At 41.3% G+C, this 17,916-nt stretch overlaps 1 protein-coding gene across 3 annotated transcripts in view; it reads right to left on the reverse strand.

The window, feature by feature from the left end:
• Nucleotides 1-17,916, reverse strand: part of PAG1 (phosphoprotein membrane anchor with glycosphingolipid microdomains 1) — a 138,036-nt gene that overhangs the window by 57,313 nt on the left and 62,807 nt on the right. For 2 of the 3 annotated variants that reach the window (XM_038579601.1, XM_038579602.1), the window contains 2 exons: nt 11,210-11,335; nt 3,220-3,312 (listed from right to left, as the gene is read on the reverse strand). The gene's annotated coding sequence lies outside the window, so the exon portion shown is untranslated. The remainder of the gene's footprint in view (nt 1-3,219; nt 3,313-11,209; nt 11,336-17,916) is intronic. The other variant, XM_038579603.1, reaches the window with a different exon arrangement.

The raw sequence follows: 17,916 nt of genomic DNA on the forward strand, positions 1-17,916 counted from the left end.
CAGTAAAATGGGAATCATAATAATGGTAGCAGTGGTGGGGAAGGAGAGTGGGTTACATGAGTTAATATCTGCAAAGTATTTAGACAACTGCTTGCCTCACAGTTGGTGCAGTTTAAGTGTTTGTTAAATAAAAGAGTGTCATTAAGCGTTTACTCCCAATTTCTCTCCACTGGTATGTGCCTCCTTTCCCAGTAGACAAAGATGAGCTGGAACTGGTGAAACAAGCCCTTGGCGACTCGTCATTTTAAGACAAGGATAGTCCTTGTCTCCTGGTTACCAGGATGTGAATGAAGCCAGACCAGGCGAGGGTTCGGCCCCTAGAGGTGCACCCGCTGATGGAGCAGCCTGTGAGCTCCCACTGCTTTCTGGCAGGCTGAGGTCCACGCTCCGCAGAGCCGGGTGTCACTAGTGCATGCTAATGACCGGGTCTCCAGTACAGTGGTTACCAGGGTTCCGGGAGAACAGGAACAAGAAGGCAGTATGGGAGACAGGGCCGTCAAGTCACAGCCACGCCAGCAGTTACCCTGCAAACTGTCTTCTGAGGCCTGCCCGTCCCCAGCCCCCTGCAGGAGCAGTAGGGACCCGCCCCACCTCTGCTTTTCCTCCCTTAGTAGCCATCAACTTGGCTGTTAGAAATGATAACATAAAAACTACTTTTAAAACCGACCAAATAAATGCACCAATTTATTGAAGCAATAAAGGGAAACAGTTTTGTAACATCTTGGTTAATTTTACTTGGTTCCTTTGGTTTTTACTGGAAAATACCACCATCTATATTTTACGTATTTTTAAGAGGTTACACAAACATGTCTTTAAAAAGACTGCTAAACACATTTTAAAAGACTGAGAAATTTAAAAATGAAGCAAATAATGGTACCTGGATGGTATTATTAAGCAGCAGAGTAAAAGATCTGCTTTAGGTGTCTAAGGCTGATCCTTACACAGGTCACATAGAAAGCCGAGAAGGGTCTGCAATAATCTAATGACCGCCTATACACCGACATCATTGCAGCTGTAATTTTAGAAATGTCTTAATTTATATTACATAGTTCTTACAAAAATATACAGGGAGTTCTCATAAATACAAGCCAAGACTGGGGGATATGGTAAATCTCTCTTGGAGCCATAAGGACGACAGGCCCTTGGACTCGGCTGGGAATGGGCCCACACACCTGCTCTTGGAGCTCCCCTGGTCTAGCTCACGTGCTCTGCGAACACAGCAGCCTGCAGCCTGACATCATTTTCTGCTCTAGTGCAACACACACACATGCACACACGTGAAATCCCCAGATGCCTGGGGCTCCTGGGACCATCACACCACACAGTTCCTGTGCCAGGTGGGGAGGGGAGGTTAGCAAGGAAGTGGGGTGTTTCTGCTTCTTAAGCAGCAGAAACACTGAGCTTCAGTCTCGTTTTACATCTCTGCCAGTTTGGTTTCCAAGAAAGGGCTAGCACATCCGTTTGAATCTTCACTTTCACAGTTGAATTTAAAATTCTGGACATTTGGGGCATGGCACCCTCTCACACTGTCCCTAACAGTGTACTGCTGATCTCAAAGCCTATCATTTAATGTGTCTTTTTTCTCTTACCTTAGGCAGCTCACACTTGCTTCTGTGAATCACCAGACGAGGTGCATAGGTTGTTTTTCATTTACACTGACATGAATACTAATGCACAGGGAGCGATCGCCAAGCAGGTCTGGTGTGTTTATAAACTTCATGATTGTAATTCTTGTTACTATAGTAGTTCGATAAGCACACCGCTGTCTTGAAGCCTTTTTTTAATGTAATACACGCATAATGCAAGGTGAAGGAAACTATCACTTGAAGGACAACTATTTCCCTAAATTATGACTTGCACCTACAGCAATGAGAAGCTTTAAAGTATTTTAAAAAAAAAATCTCTAAGCTAATCTCTTGCTTCGGATTTTGAGATTCTCCACTGCTGTTCCCCCATTCTGTATGCACAGCACAGATTCCTGCCAAGCCTATTACAGTGAACAAACAATGTCTTCTCTGTCAGAACAGACAATGAATAGTATCACAAAATTCTCCTCTAATGTACAGCCTCCATTCCCCCCACCCAGACCCTTCAGAAAAGAACAACTAGGATGAGGACTGATGAGGAAAGCATTACTCGCCCCTTGCCAATCTGAAAGTGCATTCTAGCAAGCTAAGGACTAGGTCATGTCAGCCATATATTAGCTGCTAAACAGAGAAAGCTGACAAGTTTTTTTTTTTTTTTTTTCAATTGGATCATATATTTGTGCATTTCTGTGGGTTGTGTCCTTGGGTATCTCTATCAGGAAGGAAGGAGGCAGTTTTATCAGATGTAATTTCAGGGCTTAGCAAAAATGGCTTTTGGCTACAGACTGAGTAGCAACAGGGGAGCTTCATAGAAATGACACAGCAATTTGTGTTAAAATATTGGCAGCCGATTCATGAATGCTAAAGCTGACTATGAATTCAGCTGCCTCTGTTAAGCCTTTATTCCCACTAAGCTTACGATTCATAAAGAAAGCGCCCGGAGTTACTCCCCTGAAACATACAGTTATGATGCTGACAGACTTCTCTTTGAGGTGTCTGTCTGTCTGTCTGTCTGTCTGTCTCTCTCTCTCTCTCTCTCATATTCATGAAAAGGCGTTAAGGATAGGATTTTCCAAAACAGGAACTTCATGAAGTATTTGTCACCAACCCAACCACAGCCTCACAAAGTGGTATTTTCATGAAAGGAAAGCATGGATTTCTTTACAATCTTCCACATTTTTAAGTCTTAGTTGGTATAAAATATCATGATTCCCTTTCCTTTCCCTCTATGACATGCATACAGCACAGATTTTACTGTAACCTCTGAGAATTGCACCACGCTTTCCCCATAGAAGACAAAATGCTGGGGTTCTTTTTAATAATCAAACCACACTAGCTATTGTTTTCGTGAATGCCAGAGAGAGATTAACACGAAGAGGGAAGTACAGCCTCCCCTTTCCTCCCACACATGTGTAGTACGACTCGGTGAGCTCCCAGATTCTGATGGCATTCTCCGGGTAACACGTTTAGGAGGCCAGCAGGATGTCCCCACTGTTCGGTCTTCTTCTCTCCCTCCCTCTTTCACAGCACCCTAGGCTCCTATTAGACGGCACAATCACGCCTGTGTGTGGCACCACCGCAGTCTGCGAATTCTAAGGATGGGTCCCCCTTATTGTGCATCGGTAATAGTTACCTTGGAGAAACGTTTGTCCAAATAAGAAATCAAAGCTCTGGCAATGTACTCCCTCTGAAATGCTGTGGTGAGAGTCCTCTCTTCCTTCTTGGCCTGCAACCAAAGAGAAAGAAAATTAGGGGAAAAAAGGCAGATGGATACAGACTGCGAAAGATACGTGTCCAGTTCGTTGTAAAGCACGCTGGCAAATTTAAGGCCAAACACTGAGGCTTTTTATTCCTTCCTGAGCAAAGCAAGCTGCAAAGTCGAGGAGCAGCAACAAATAGTAAATAAATAAAAAAATTTCTCTAACATAAAAATTAATGTCTGATCAAACACCCATCAATTTTTTTGCTCTCTCCATATTTTTCCTAATACTACGATAAATAAATCTATGTGCCATTGCACGGTTAATATTAAAATTCAAATATCTGTTACCCAAATTTGGAATAAAACAAGTGATTTATTTGAAGAGTATTTATGCTTTTAAATAAAGTAAGCTATGATTTAATTATGAGAATGTCTTTTTTTTAAAAGAAGATTTTATTTACTTGACAGAGAGAGAGAGTACAAGCAAGGTGAGTGGCAGGCAGACAGAGAGGAAGCAGCAGGCTCTCCACTTAGCAAGGAGCCCGATGCGGGTCTCGATCCCAGGACCTCAGGATCATGACCTGAATTAAACAGGGCAGATGCTTAACCAACTAAGCCACCCAGGCACCTGAGAATGTCTTATTAAAAGGAGCATCTTCGGGGCACCCGGGTGGCTCAGTCTGTTAAGAGTCCCCCTCCTGATTTTGGCTCGGGTCATAACCTCAGGGTGGTGAAATAGAGCCCTACACCAGGCCCCATGCTGGGCAGAGAGCCTGCTTAAGGTTCTCTCTCCCCATCTGCCTCTGCAATGCGTCCCCAGCCCTATGTGTGCACACAGCATGAACTGTGTGACCTGACATGCAGATCCCTTGATCCCAAGTTGTTTCTTCACCCACTCCACTGTGGGAATCAGTGTACTTCGGTCCCATCCATGGCTTTGTTCTAGTTTTGGTGCCCAGCCTTTCCTCTGTTCCCCTTTCCTCTCCACATCTTTTCCCATCCTCTAACAAATATGTCCTATGCTGAACCTCTGATGTAAGGCACCATAATAAGTGCAGCAGGAGAGGGAGTAGGGGAAGAGGATGGAATGAATGACAGGGTGAGCTTACACCCTAAGGGGAATATCCTAGCTGTTAACTAAGATTCAGAACTTCTCAACTATTTTAACAGAGATACAATTCCTACAATTTTTATATTCCTGTTTGAATATAAAAAACTGAACACAACACGAGCCTTCTAGATTTGCATCTAGTGATGTTCTATTATTAGGAGACATATGATCTTAGACTGTATGTTGCTTTCTTCCATAGCAGAGTCAGCAGATTATTTGTATTATCTCAAGGTACATCTATTGTCTCCCTGACAGTTACCAAGTGAGAAATGGCCACCTTTTGTTTGCCACTGCATTCAGCTATTATTATTATTTTTCTTTAATATGCCTATAAAGACCAGAATAAGACACACAATCATGGGCTGTCTTCTTCCGATCAGATTCCAGGTCTTTCCACTGTCAATCATGCAAACTGAGAGGGCAGAGCAGCTTCACTGGGTGAGGGCTTTGCAGACAGGAGCCTTTCCCAAACCACCTTTTGCTCTTTCATTAGATTTTAAAACAAACCTCCTCCTGAAACCCTGCCAGGATATATTTAGATGTGGATTTCAACTGTAAACATCTCCACTTCCCTATATCTCCATGGTCGGTCCCAGAGAACTCTCCTGAATTTGTTAGAAATAGAAGCAAGATTTGATTATCTAAATCAAACTGCTACAGAAAAAAAAAATGAGAAGAATATTTTTTCTTAAAATGCCAAATCTTATTAATATGTATTAGAAATAATATGTTTGCAGATGCTTCTCTATTACTAGATGGAGTAAAGAGTCTAATTTGAAAATTAAGCACATAACCTGACAGTTATTTTAATAACATAAAAGTGGTACATAGTTTTGCATTTTCAGAATATGCATTTCATGACTTAAAAATATTTCAAAGAAACAAGGTAATCAGGACAGTGTGGTACTGGAACAGGATAAACCTAAAGATCAATGGAATAGGATGTACCACCCAGAAATAAACCTGTATGTCTATGGCCAATTAATTTTTGACAAGGGTGCCAAATAATCAATGGGGAAAAACAGTCAACCAAAAAATCTAGGACAACTGGATAGCCATGTTGCATGTTTTCATGCAAAAGGATGAAGTTGGGTCTTCAACTCAGACAATATAAAAGCTAAATCAGAAAGAATCAAAATCTACATTTAAAAGCTAAAACAACAAAACTCTCAGAAAAAAGAATAGGGACAAATCTTCATGAGCTCATATTTGGCAGTGGAGTCTTATATATGACACCAAAAGCAAACGCAACAAAAGAAGAAATTGATAAATCGGACTTGATCAAAATTAAACATATTCATGCTTTAAAGGACACTATTAAGAAAGTGAAGACAACCCAAAGAATGGGGGAAAATCTGGGCAAATCATATCTAATAGAAGACTTTTATCTGGGATATAAAAGAACTTTTATTAACTCAATAATAAAAAGACAATCTGATCAAAAATCGGCAAAACATCTGAATAGATATTTCTCAAAGTAAATATACAATGGCCAATGAGCACATGAAAAGATGCTCAGCATTATTAGTTATCAAGGAAATGCAAACCAAAACCATAATGACATGAGATACCATTTCATCCCCCATAGAATGGCCATAATCAAAAAGTCTACATGGCAACAAGCATCGTAAGGATGATGACTGATCCAATCAAAGAGAAATCCCATGCTTTCCATGTTGATTTCTTTTTCCACTGAATGGAACTTCAGAAGTGAGGCGTCTACTCAAATATGACCCCCTCTCCCCCCACTGCATATGCTATGTCAGTGGAATGCCAAACTCAGCACTGTTTCTTCCATACCTACTTCACTGACAGAATTTTCATTAGGACTGTTAGCAGGTTCTTAACACAGATGATGACATTCATAAGAAGGCTCAAGAGTGAACTCTGGTAATTCATGATGCTTTGCTAACTTGAAGGCTTATTCTAGCTAAAGCCACTCAGAAAAACTGACATAGAGTTCAATTTCTGGGCCACTGGGACCCTGAGGGTTGGGATATGCACCTGACAGATGGCCTGACCCAACCCCCAGCTGGCACTGCTGAGTAGGAAGGGGAGTGGTTTTTTGGTTTTTAAACTTATGTCCTTACAGTCCCTTCTAGGGAAATAGAGTGATGTTGACAGCATATCCCCCTGCTATCTGAGTAGATAACTACGGGGACTGGGTAGCAGAGACTCAAGTAACCCAACTCCAAATTCATGTTTGACTTTTAAAAACTATACTTGGAGGCAGGTTATCCACTCACTGTGAGACCAGAATCATGAAGCTCAATTAAGGATTTTCAAATGTAAAAGAAACTTAAAGGTGACCTACAAAACAACCCCACTTGATACTTGAACACTTTCTACAATGTCTGTGACATCCAGGTTATAAGTATATAGAAAGGACTTGGTTAAACATAACAGCTAAAGGTACTAAGCACAGAATGAATCACAACGCCTACTATATAATAATCACTCAATATTTATTACTGAATGAGTGAATTGATTTTAAAAAATCAGAGTAGATTTGAGGATAGTGCTATATAATAAAACTGCTCTCCCTTGCAGTCCCTGAAGACAAGGAAAGGAGCAGGATTGCAGGGCACTCATGATTGGCGTGTGACCGCAGTAACATATCACACATGCAAACACCATCCAAATAAATACTATCTTTTATTAATGCTGCAGTGGAAACAAACCAACATGATCTGTTAATCGAGCCTGTGCTAGGATTCCCTTCCATAATGAAGGGCTCCCAGGAGGAATTCGTTTCTGTCTCTGGGAAATGCTGTTAGATTTGAGCTGGGGTAAGGAAGGTTCTTTTTCACACAGTGACTTAGTGGCTTCAACCTCACTGGGGTCCTGGATCTAACTTCTAGGGCCATATGGAACAAGTCCGATAATTTCCCTACATGGCAACTTTTCAAAGACTCAAAGACACCGAATTAAAGAAGTTCTTCTTTTCCTGCCCTTGAGCCTCCCCTTCTCCATTTCAAAGAATATAGTTCTGAGTACCAGCTACCCTAACTCAAAAAAGCACACAGGCTGTAAGAAGAAGAGAGCTAGGCCCTGGCCAGGCATGGTCACAACAGCAGAGCAGGCTAAGAGCCTGCTTCAGCTACAAAGCCCAACTGAAGAAAGCAGCCCAGTAACCAAGCACAACATCCAGTGGACAAGGTAACATTGATATCATTTAGGAAATCACCTTTATGTGGGTTTTGGTGATAGTGCTAGAGGAATTCTTGTGGACCAGATATTATAGGGAGGCAATAGGGAGCTGGTGAACTCAGGACTGTGGTCCATTTTCATCCTGGAGACTAATCACAGCTATAGACTCTGGCCACTGGGCAGTGATTCAGGGTAAGAGCTACAGTTCTTGAAAAGATCTCCTGGCAAGATCAAGAAAGACCATGGTACCCAAAATAGACACTCAGTCCCAGACATTTAGATACATAGGAAGAGAAAGAGCTGAAACTTGCATGGTCAAGGAGTGAGTACCATAGAAATCTGGAAGTCATTCCTGAGATACCAGATCCTACACTTGGGTGGCAATAAGGGCCACCTGGAATGCAGCACTGGTCATCCCAGTCGTCAGCAGTGGGGCAATACCATTCTCAGCATGGGAGATTAAAATTCAACAAACAATTCAGCAAGCACTGAGCAAGATGTACTGTGGGCAAGACACAGAAAGAACACAATGAGAGATGTCTTCCATTGCCCTGGAGGCTGGGTTGAAACATCTTCAGTGTTTCCTGCTTTAGTGAGAACAAGCTCAGACTTGGGGAGGGCATGATGATACATGCGAGAGGAATGACTGGGGAAGAAACATGGGAGGCGGGAGGAGATATGCAGGTGGCACACAGGGTGGCTAATGCTTTCAATTTTTGATTGTTCGCTTCCAAATGACCATGCTCAAAGGCCCTCACTCCAGATGAAGTAGCACTTCATCAGTGAAGAGGAGAACAGGAAACACGTACTTGTGTCCGTGTAAATACTATAGTCTTACTTAGAAAACCTGCGATCATAGAAGACTTTTTCACCAGCTACGTTAGACTGTTGGGATGTATGAATCTTACACTTGACTAAAGCAAAATCTAACTTTCTTTCATATATGATGCTGCTAAGCCAAATCTTTCCTACTGCCTTTTTGCCATTTAATTGGTGGTGATGATGGTGAGGTGGTTACATCATCCCTGTGCCATTTCTGCCTCTTAGATCTGGGTCACTGCGTTAAATGTCAAGATGTTCTCGAATTCTGTTTCTCTCCTTTGTTATGACATTAGCCATCTCTCCCAGCTTTGGGCCATGCATTTGTATAGCTGTACCCAAGTGAGGCCTAATGTCGGCTAGCACAGGATTTGGTTCAAATACCAGAAACCTTTCTCTAGGAAGATAGCAATTTATTAATCAGTTCCCTCTGGATATACATACTAAGTCAGTTATTAATCTAGCTAATTACACACATCCCCTATTTGTCCAAATGATAAATGTTAGCAATTTGATACACTTTGGGTATAAAAACCCCATAAATATATCTATAAAGTAATGCATGCTATTTCTTATTAATCCATCTGAATTCTATGATGGGTCTAGTAAATTGTCAATAGAATAGAGTCCAATCGCAAAGCACAGACATTTCCTCCCATTAAAATTTCAATGACTATTGAAGTCCTTTGCCATAATCATGCAAGAAAGTAAGACTGAATATGCTCAATGGTAAAGCAATTAAAAGGGTAGCTCATGTCAATGTATCTGGATGTCACTGATGTCCTGAACCATACTGGAAAACCGTAATTTACAACGGATGCTTCTTTCTCCCTCATCTCCGGATTCTCGACTTCTTGGGCTACACTTCTCTCCTTGTGAGGCTCCCTTGTATTTTCTGGCCATTTTTTCTTGCCAGCTTTCCCAGCTGTGGCTCTCTTCTCTTCCATGCTTCCCCCCCACCCCAACCCCCTACCCCCGCCTGCCCTGGCTGCTTTTGCTCACACTTCCAGCCTTCCTGGGATTTTCGGAAAGATTCCAGCTTTCATGCCATCTGATATCTCCTGCCTCATTTCTCACACATCCTAACAGCTGAAATCCTTGAGGTCCGCGAAGCAACAGTCCATTAAGAAAAGAGTATTTTCAGGGAGTCAATTTTCTTTACTAAGAACAGTAAAATGGAAGAGGCAAGGAAAGAAAGTTCAGAGGTACCAAAAAGAGGCCACTATGAAGATAAGATGAAAGTAAAAAAAAAAAAAAAAAAAAGGCATCAAAAAGATGTAAGTATGACACTGGGAAAATAATTCTTTCTGAAAATCCTCTTAAATGGTGTGGTTTAATAAAAATAATCCCCTTTCCAAGGGGAACATATTTTTCTTGAATTCTGGGGAGCTGATGATAAAAATTCTTTAACCACATATCCTCATACTATCTACGATATACAGAACCCAGGTAAGCATAGATACAGTTATAATACACACATGGAGTTATTAACAAATGACATTTTATTAGCAAAAACCTGCTTTTTATAAGAGTGTTACTTGGAAAGAGGCCTAAAATGACACTATTTCCCATAAGCCTTATCTGTGAGCATGCATCTCAAGCAAGGCTTGGACTTGAATTCCTTGCAGTTTCAATATTAATAGACAAAATATCAAAATAACCAAAGTGCTCAATAGGAAAAAAAAATCCTTTATTCCTAACAAAAGACAGAATAGTTTATAATATGCAAATTCGATGTATTTAGGGAGAGTTGCATGCTTCTCAGGCATCTAAACATAAAGCAAAGGACCACAAACACTAACAATAAAAAGATTAGCTCTGGAACTTAAATGTTGCTGTAGTGACAGAAATACATAAATTGACTCCCCTACTTACTAATAAATGAATTGGTAGGAAAATAAATATTTAAAAACATCCTTCTTTAGGCAATGTAAATAAACATGGGAACACCCACCTGGGTGGCTCAGTTAGTTAAGCTTCCAACCCTTAGTTTCAGCTCAGGTCATGATCTCAGGGTCATGAGATCGAGCCCCACTTTTGGTTCCCTGCTCAGCGGAGAATCTGCTTGAGATTCTCTCTCTCTCCCTCTCCCTCTCCCACCCCCACACTTGCTCTCTCTCTCTCAAAATAAATAGGGATGCCTGGGTGGCTCAGTGGTTGAGTGTTTGCCTTTAGCTCAGGTCATGATCCTGGGGTCCTGGGATTGAGTTCCATATCAGGATCCTTGCAGGGAGCCTGCTTCTCCCTCTGCCTGTGTCTCTGCCTCTCTCTGTGTGTCTCTCATGAATACATAAATAAAATCTTTAAAAAAATAAATACATCTCTAAATAAATAAATAAACAGGGCAATGAAAGAGGTCATTCATTCATTCATTTCCTTACTCATCTTTTAGTGGTATTTCCTTGCTAGAAACAAAAAGTAAACACTACTCCAGTCCCCCCCACTCTATTTTATCTGAGAAGCTGTCTTTTGGGATGCAACTTAAGCTGCCATTCAGAGACCCTAGAGCTTTGGTTTGTCTTTGCCTCTTGGTGGGTACCTGACTGGGCAGCCACTTGGCACACTTCCCTATCACAGAGCCTCGGATGGGCCTTTAGACGTTTCCCAGTGAGGGGTAATTTCTGTTTTCTCTAGTCTTATGATCACCCAAGGGACAGTGGAGCTGGAGAATCCATGATCACTGAGATTTCCTGGAAGTTGCTGCATGGGTGTGTACATATGGGTGGGGAAGGGGCACAAGCCAGGATGACTTCTCCTTCCCTAACTAACTTCCCTTCACTAACTTGAAGTTTGCTTAAGTGGGCTTTTGAGAAACCTCAAAATTCATAGAAATCTACTTACTGTTAGAAGTCCCAGCTGCAGATTGCAGAGTAAGTTCAGGACAGAAAGAGCTCTCCCTCACACTCCTGCTTAAAGTTCTGCAGAACTGGCTGTGTTGTTTGTGTTGGCCTGGGGCAACGGCTCCGCCTGTGAGGTCAAAAGGGGGGATATATTTAAGCTGTGGCTGTTTTCCTGGCAGCTTTCCACATTATTAAAGATTGTTGTCTATAAAGTGTCTGAGTTTTGGAGGAATGTGTAGGAGGGTGTGTGTGTATGTGCTGGGGGTGGGTAGGTTGGCTTTTTTTTTAATATATATATATTTTTAATCATAAGAGACACACAGAGAGAGGCAGAGACACAGGCAGAGGGAGAAGCAGGCTCCCCACAGGGAGCCTGATGAGGGACTTGATCCCAGGACATGACCTGAGCCAAAGGCAGACACTCAACCACTGAGCCACCCAGATGCCCACAGGTTGGCATTTTGTAGATGGATTTTACATCTCAAGTAATTTTATAGTGCCCCTTTCTATATATGTGTGTGTATTATAGACTATATGTGTATATCCATCTCTATATATGTATATAAATAGAATATATATTTTATATATGTAGTTGGAGAGCATATACACACTTATACACATTTGACCTCTTCAACCTGAGACTTTCAACACTGCCTGTAGATATCACACCAGAACTGTGCCACTGATATCATATTCAGGTGGCCATTCCCTTATGAATTCAGGCTAGTTTCATGAAATGCTAGCATATGTATGACATTTCAATCATTTCTCTAATGGAAAACAAATACTAAATGACCGAAGTTGAACTTTCGAGAAATTTTTTTTTAAGATTTTATTTATTCATTTGAGAGAGAGAGAGAGAGAGAGAGAGAGAGAGAGAGAGAACATGAGTAGTGGGGAGGGGCAGAGGGAGAGGAAGAAGCAGGCTTCCCACTGAGCAGGGAGACTAAAATGGGGCTTCATCCCAAGACCTCAGGATCATGACCTGAGCCGAAGGCAGATGCTTAACTGACTGAGCCGCCCAGGTGCCATGAACTTTAGGGAAATTCTAAGACACTAAGTGTCTCAGCATCCCAGGGAAAGTCAAGGAGATTCATTCCAATGGAAATAATGTGCACCTAATAATGTACTATCAATGCTCTGTAAATAAATATTTGCTACATGATGATTTGTAAGACATGGTGTATTCAGAAGAACTGAAGGTATCATGGTGGACTCCACTCTACTGAGCTGCATCTTCTCTGCAGGCTGGCTACATTTGGAATACTGTACTTTGCATGTGTGAATACAAATGACTGTGTGCCACATTTTTGAGCCTGTTATGGGTTGAAATGTGTCTTTCCCAAAATTCACATGTTGAAGTCCTAATGAATGTAGCCTTATCTGGAAATAGGATCATTACAGATAAAATTAGTGGAAGAACAGAGAAAAGTAGGCTCCTGAACTATTATGATTAGTGTCTTTATAAAAGGGGGAGATTTGGATACAGAGAAACATATACAAGAAAAATACCCTGTGAAGACAGGAATGTATGCAGCCACAGTCCAAGAACGTACCAATGGCTAAAAGAGAGGTCTGGGACAGAAAGAGCACAAGCAGGGGGAGCGGCAGAGGGAGCGGGAGAAGTAGACTCCTCGCTGAGCAGGGAGCCTGATGCAGGACTCGATCTCAGGACCCTGGGATCATGACCTGAGCCAAAGGCAGCCAACCACCTGAGCCACCCAGGTACTTTGAGAATTTGTATATTTAAACACTGTTTTCAATAATCAATTAAGGGGGGATGCCTGGGTGGCTCAGCGGTTGAACGTCTGCCTTTGGCTGAGGGCATGATCCTGGGATCTGGGATTGAGTCCCACATCGGGCTCCCTTAGAGGAGCCTGCTTCTCCCTCTCTCTATGTCTCTGCCTCCCTCTCTCAGTGTCTCTCATAAATCAATCAATCAATCAATCAATCAATAAATCTTTAAAAAAATAATTAAGGGAATAATTACCAAAACAACATAAAGTAGAATAACTTCCTTTTAATAATATCTTTTTTTAGTTGTGAGGAAAGTTTTATTTTTAAAAATTTTATTTATTTATTCATGAGAGACACAGAGAAAGGCAGAGACACAGGTAGAGGGAGAACCAGGCTCCATGCAGGGAGCCCGACATGGGACTCGATCCCAGGACTCCAAGATCACGCCCTGGGCTGAAGGTGGCGCTAAACCACTGAGCCACACGGGCTGCCCATGAGGAAAGTTTTGAAAGGGCTCCTTGAGAATTTGGACAGACCAAAACTCCTAAGGAATTTTTTACTTTACTGGGACTATTATATTTAGATTGATATAACAGATCAATTCACATTTCTTCAACTCCTCCTCTTGCTTAATTTATGCTTTTCTTGGTCATTGAAAAGTCACTCAAAATTCATGCTCAATTTCTGCCCTCATTCCCTTTTCAGTGTTCCACCATTTAGCACTTGCGCCTGGTTGAGTTGGGTTAAATATAACTTTAGAGTTAAAATCAAACCCACAATATTTTAGCTCAACTAATTTTAGCAATAAGGAAACCAGTGCCCAGTTGTGATCACACAGCTCTTTAGGGTCTGAGCCATGGACATAACCCAGGCCACTTTTCATTCATTACCATCTGCTCTATGGCAGTGGCTTCATCATGTGTCATGTATGCTACCTGTGTGCATTCTCAGATTTGGCTTCAGGGTTGGTACTTTTTTTTTTTTTTTTTTTTTTTAGTCTCATCCAAAGATTCTACTACACTGCCATATCCAGAACAGGCATGCCAAAATGTCTGTTTAAATATGTACTATTTATGATATAGCTGAGTTTCTGTAATAAGATACTAGCAACTGATAACACATGACTGCCCTTTAGCATATTGATTTTTTTTAAGTCTCTTCATTCAATATCTAGAACATATTCCCGTGGACCTGCCTTGCATAACTAATTGGCATGATGTACAACTCAGGTTTTATTTTCTTCATTGTTTGATTTCCAGACTAATGGCATTTTAAGTGAGCCTGAGATCTGGGCTCAGCTACTGTGGCCTTTTGTCTGGTCAAAGAAGGAACACAAGCCCATCTAACTGATCAAGTAAAAGAGGAAGAGGAATGGGAAGACAAAAATGAGAGAAAAGGAGAAAAAACCCTCAGGCTTTAAAGATATGAACTCCCTTGGACAAAGACACAATTTCTATTATAGTTGGTAAAAATCACCAGAAAACAAATGCTCCCAGAGGTTGTATCTTAGCATATAACACAGAAAGAGCTAAGAGCAATTTCCATATTAATCAGCCCAAATGGAGAAACTGATGTCACCTTACAAGCCTAGAAAGAAACAAAAACATCCCCCAAATCTAACTGTGAGAGCCAGAAGCAAGAAATACAGAAGCAGCTTCCTCACTGCAGAATTACATTTTTTGTCTGCCATCAACAGGTGTTGCCATGGTAACTATCCTATAGTTAAGAAATAGTAGAGGCAAGGAAATCTATACGAAACCACCATAGAGGAAAGAATAAGAAAGGTGCGCTGTAGCAAAACTAACCTCAGACCTAATAGAATGAGCAACCAGAGACTTGCTCTGCCATTTGTCAGATCTTTATGTTCTTTGAAAGGGACGCCGCGGGGGAGACAGGTCTCAGCCCAGGACTGTGGTCCTTGGAGGGGGCCAGGGAACTCTCAGTGGGGGGCTGCTGTGGCCCTCAATTTATTTCAGGTGCTAATTTACCTTCCCACTCCCATGTGCACATTGTAGCTTTTTGATGACTTTGAGGGGAAGGTTGCAGCTGAGGAGGGTCATGTCTGGAAACTTCTAAAAAGTGAACATCTATTAGTGGATGACTTCCTTACTATACTTCTACCTCTTGCAGGTAGTATAGGTAGTGAGAATTTCTCTGCTCTCTTCCTTCAGATGGAGAAGCTGGGTTTACATGCTATGAATTAGTGAAACAGTTCACAGCTCTTTCTTCATATGAACAACTGTAACCAGTATCTGTAGCTCTAGGAGGGAAATAACCTCCTCAGCGCCTGGCTAAAACAGAACCCATTTCTATGGTCCTCCTTTCACAGCTCATGGCTTATGATTGTGCCCCCTATGTTTAGCATCATGAGTAATGAAACAATTATTTCTGGAATTAAATGCTACATTCTTATTTTGTAAGCTGTTGCTTGGCTCCTGCAAAAGGGCACCATCTATCTCCTTTTTTTTTTTTTTTCCACCAAGCTCTTTGTTGTTGTTCAAAGGACCACTCCACTCAATAAATGACATGAATTAATATACTTTGTTAACTTCTGTGATTCTTCAAAGTTAGGACAGCTGACAACACAAGTTTTTAAAGGATAATGACTCAAAAGGTGGCCTGAGAGACAAATCAGCGTGGGAGCAGGGATATGAGGCATTAAGAGAGTCTTGCACACAAAAGACGGTGGAGATGTTAGCAGATTTGCTCTGAGACCTAGCTACTAACTCTCTTGCCCAGGGATCCCTGGGTGGCGCAGCGGTTTGGCGCCTGCCTTTGGCCCAGGGCGCGATCCTGGAGACCCGGGATCGAATCCCACATCGGGCTCCCGGTGCATGGAGCCTGCTTCTCCCTCTGCCTATGTCTCTGCCTCTCTCTCTCTCTGTGACTATCATAAATAAATAAAAAAAATTAAAAAAAAAATAAATAAATAACTCTCTTGCCCATTTCTGAGACTCAGTTCTCCTTTCCATAAAGAGATAGAAGCATTCTCTACTTCAATGAGGCTTCCATGAAATACTGCAGATGAAAGTGTTCTGGGCATAAACAGTAAGTAAAAGCAGATGTTGGAAATACTATTGCCACTTGTTTTTCAAGCTTTCTGCTGTGTTAATATTACCTATCACTTTTTTGATGCTAACTGGGCCACAAAATTTGCACATAAAGTTTCTGGCAGAAGATTTCTTTCCTTATCATCATTTGGAGGTGCTTATCTGATTTGGATGCCACGGTCTTCTATTAGTTCCTTTTCTTTTAACTTTGTTTTCAGCCTGGCAGATTTGTATCATGGACGTGGGTGTGTGGGGCGCGTGAGTGTGCAAGAGAGGAAGGGGTAATGGAAGGAAGAGAGAAAGGAAGAGTGAGAGGAACACATGAGTTAAAGGGGAAACTTTTCCTTCACATTCCACAGATATGCACCCATCTCTGAGTGTTCGTTATTTTATCTGCAATCTGTAGATGGCTAGCACTGTTTCCGGCGGCCTTCTACGCTCTTCAGGAGAAATGATTCTGGGGATGACACTAGTTTCTGCAACCAACTCTCAGCTCATGATGCTCTGCTTCTCCACTCTCATGGTGAAGGGCTTTGCCAACTGGAGCTGAAAATGTAGAAATCCTATTTCTCAAACTGTAACCCCTAGAACTTTGTTGCAGTAAGATTCATACCTTCATTTTTCTTTTCTTCTTCTTTTTTTTTTAAAGCAGGGGGAGTGCAGAGGGAGAGTGAAGATCATAAGCAGGCTCTAAGCCTAGTGTAGAGCCTGACATCAGGCTCAATCAATCTCACCACCCTGATTTCATGACCTGAGCCAAAATCAAGAGTTGGACGCATAAGCAACTGAGCCACCCATGTGCCCCTCTATCCCTTCTTTTTTGTTTGCTTTTTTTATTAAAAAAAAAAAAATCTCTCTTTAAAATGTTGCCCTTTTGTTTCTGAGGGGTTTTGAATGTATCCTCCCCATTTCACCCCTTCCAATCTGTTCCTCACTTTCCCCTTTCCCTTCCACCCTGCTGTTCAGCACATTCACCTACTCACCAAATCTCATAGGTTCTACAACTTTGAGTGTTTGTTACAGTAAATTTTCAGTTTTGTTGTAATACATGCTTATTGAGAAGGCTCACAGAATTCAGAAAGGCCTATTATGAAAAATGAAAGTTCCTTTTCACCTTATTGTCCCAATCCCACTTCCTTCCCTAAAGGTACATACACTTAGAGTTGAGTAAAACACTTATTATTATTTTTTTAGTAAAACACTTTAAAAAGTGTGGAGAGATAAAAATCTAGAGGGTTTTTTTTTCTTTCTTTGTTACATATTGCGTAATACTAAGCATCTCTACACTAGGATTTGTTCAACAGTTTCATTGTGCTCATTTGCTGGATGTTAGAGAACTTTCCATGTTAGTGCATACAGAGTTACCTTTCCTTTTAATAACTACAGAGCACTCAAAGGTATGGAGATACTATATTTGGGCCAATGGATATTTAGATACTTTTGGTATTTCTCAATTAGAAACACTCTCATACTTCTCCGATTGACTTATTTCACTCAGCATAATAGCTTCCAGTTCCATCCACGTCAGGGGGGCACTTGATAGGATGAGCACTGGGTGTTATTCTATATGTTGGCAAATTGAACACCAATAAAAAATAAATGTATAAAAAGAAAGTGAAAGGTAAAAAAAAATAAAATAATTCACAATAAAAAAAACCTCTCATATGATTGCTCTTGCATATGTCTCTCTGGTTGTGAGTGAGGATACTGATAGGATAGATTCCCAGACACGGGATTGGGAGGGTCAAAGGGCATGTGCATTTTTCATTTCATTCTCCCTCTCCTCACTGACCTAAAGCCAACGTCATATTAATATATTGCCTATGCAGCTGTGAAAGAGAATGGATTTCTCTTTTCTGTTGCGTTTCACTGCCAATTAGATTAATTTCTCTTAATACCTTCTGAGATTCTTGAGTATCTC

This window comes from Canis lupus, chromosome 29 (assembly GCF_011100685.1).
Source record: "Canis lupus familiaris isolate Mischka breed German Shepherd chromosome 29, alternate assembly UU_Cfam_GSD_1.0, whole genome shotgun sequence".
In the NCBI taxonomy this organism is placed as follows: Eukaryota; Metazoa; Chordata; class Mammalia; order Carnivora; family Canidae; genus Canis; species Canis lupus.